This window comes from Amblyomma maculatum, chromosome 4, assembly GCF_055883805.1.
Source record: "Amblyomma maculatum isolate TAMU_Amacu chromosome 4, ASM5588380v1, whole genome shotgun sequence".
NCBI classification, from domain to species: domain Eukaryota; kingdom Metazoa; phylum Arthropoda; class Arachnida; order Ixodida; family Ixodidae; genus Amblyomma; species Amblyomma maculatum.
The window spans coordinates 90,410,607-90,413,571 of NC_139347.1; positions in this window are offsets into that span (position 1 = coordinate 90,410,607).

Below are 2,965 nucleotides of genomic sequence, written 5' to 3' on the forward strand. Positions count from 1 at the left end.
CCCGGATGAGGACGAATTTTTCTTTAACTACGAAGTTTCTGAGAAAGCTGTTAGCTTTCCTTTGTAGCCGTATGGCTGCGCTTGGGTGGATGTCAATGAGTAATTACTCCCTTATTACAATTCTACTCCACCTTGGGGGATTCCCCTAAATGTTTTCCTTTGATGATCTGCCACATGTATTTCATGGCAGCTCTTCAATGCACAATGAAGAGTGAAATGACCCCTCCTGGTATTTGGGGCACCATCGTGACACCGAGTGCATGCGTTTTCTTTTTTTGTTTTTGGTGTCTTCGCATGACACGAACCATGCCACTCCTCTCGGTGTTCTCCACATACTAATATTAATGTGTTCCGCTCTTCTTGGCTGCCGTGGGTGGACTCTGAGGTGCACCCAGTGCCTTTGTTCAGGTTTACCGCCCACATTTATGCAACCTTTCAAATCTCATATGACATCACTTTTTCACTGCAGCCATGCATTCATCGCGGTCTGAACCTTCTGCGGAATTTGCAATGAGATGCAGAAAACAACTTTTCCATCTGATTATTCTACACCAGAACCTTCTTGGGACGACAATCTGCTTGTTTTTCATATTTCACAGAAGTAATATATCACACGATTTCTCAAACGTGGATTCTTCATCGAGCTGTACCATGCCCCATAAACAGGACCTACCTTGTGGTACCACACCGTGTCATACCACGCCATATCACAACATACGCTATACTATGTCGTGCTGTGCGATGCTATACAATATCATACCATATCATATTCTACAAAATCATATGCCACGCCATGCCTTACGATACCATACAGTATCACACCATACCCGTTTTTACTTCGCTCTCTTGCCAGCTGTAAGTAGTGTGATGGCATTCTTTTTGCGGTTTTCGAAGTTGTGCGCCAAGAACAATTTGCGCGACGACAACTAAACCCTACGACCGGCTTTCTTTAGCTTCTTTCTACAAGCGAGGTCGTTGAACTGTCGCGCGAGCGATTCGCCTGCTATTTGCCCGCTTGGCAAAAGCCCCGCCGGCTAGCCGTTCATTACCTTCGCCCTGCTCGATTCCCGGAGATTCGGGATGATCCCTCTCTGCGCCTGTGGGCCTGGTATTGAAGCCCCATACCCTGAACGGGCCCCCACTTCCAGCCTCCCTCTGTGCTCCCGTTCACTCCTGGTTAGGGACGAAGATTAAGCGTCGGCGCTCGCTGGCATGTCAAATCCCCTTGCAGGCTTGAGTTGCACCTACGAGGCTTCAGAGTCACGGTGGTTAGAGAATTTCTTTCATCATGAATGGGCGGAGGAGAGCTAATTCTGAGCATACGAGTTCACAGTTTCCTCTCATAACAAGAATCATTGCTTTATGCGATAACTGAAGGAAAGGGACTGGGGAGGAAAATTAAACGGCAGAAAGTTGCACCATCCACTTTCTCTGCCGACTGCTTGTTGTTTACTTCGCAGGTCTGGTCGTTAAGAGACTGCTGCACTTTGTCCTGCATTGGGGAAGAATTAATTTGCATAGCAACATTATGAAGCATGCATTTATCTCTCCCTCGTTTAAGCTCCCCTTCTTGAGACGCAATGTTGGACGTCACAATGGCCACCCTCTTGGAAAATATGCACTACATTCAGGAAGGAAGGACGATTTTCGCAGTCGATAAAATTTGCTCACATTATATAAATATACAAAAAAAAGAAAAAAAAATCCCATCCAGACAGATAATGGTTGCAATGACGGATGGTAGCTGACAAGTGCAAACGGAATGCCTAGAAGAGCCAAGCTAGTCTCAAGGACACATCAAAAACGCAACAGAAAAACTCCCTGCCACCAACGAAACAAAAGTACCGCACGCTTATGTAGAGTTATTATCGGCGAAGAAAGACAAAAAGATATGAGAAAAACTGGTACCATGCAACAGACAAAAATCGTCGACATTTGCCGCGACAGCGGACGTGACTCGTATAAGCGGGAGAGCTTTATGCCGCAACTGTTTTTTGAGCAGGCAATAAAACAGGCGGGGATGACGCGCCCGCCAACAACAATAATGCAGCGACCGCCGTCGCGCGCATTACGAGCGGACGTGTGAAAAAAAAATACAGCGAAAGGACAAAGTTGCACCAAAAAAACGTTTCGTCTTGTTTGTTTGAAACAGAGCGACGACGCTTGTTGAGCGGACCTGCAAAGCGAAAAAGCAACCCGATCGCCGGCCGGGATCGTCGCGCGACTGCAGTTCAGCGTCAGAAGCGTGCCGCCACCGCCGCTGCCACCTACCAGCCGGCGCCATATTGCTCCGGCACGCCCCCTTTCCCCAAAACTCGCCCTTTCGGGATCGCCACCCTCCCCCTTTTCTCCCGATTTTTTTCTCCTCCCGAATCGGGAAGCCTCGCTCTCTCTTCAGCCACACCCACGAACAGTTGGAGCTCCCGCAATGGCGGCCATCGTCTCCCCAGTTCGCCGCGGCGGACGCCACTGAAGCGAGCCCGAGCGCTTCTGGGATTTCGAGGTGCGCTTCCGTGCATCGTCCAGGCCCGCTGTCGTCCTGGGATTCAGACCAAGCGTCGTTGGGTTGGACGCGGACCTTTGTGCTCGGAAGAAGCTTCCATCGTTGTGCTTCGAGCGTTTCGTGGTGAAGCTTCGGGACCGAGAACAGGGGTGAGAGGGAAAGACGGGCAGCCCAGCCGTGCCGGTGGTGTGTGCTCGTGGCAGGTCTGGTGCGCGCGCGCCGCGCCGTCTTCGTCGGACATGGGAGGAGGCAGCACGCTGCTGAGCCGGCCGCCGGTGGCTGCGCGGTGACAGCGGTCGACCAGGTGCGCTCTTCAGCATCCTCTTCCCAGTCGCGGGAAGAGCAGGTGTGCGGTGTGTGAACGTGTGCGCGCGCGAGTGTGTGAGTGGGTGCCGCGAAGGGAAGAACGCTTTCACCGTCGTTCGCACACGCTGTGTGTGAGCGGTCCTCACGCTGGCTGAC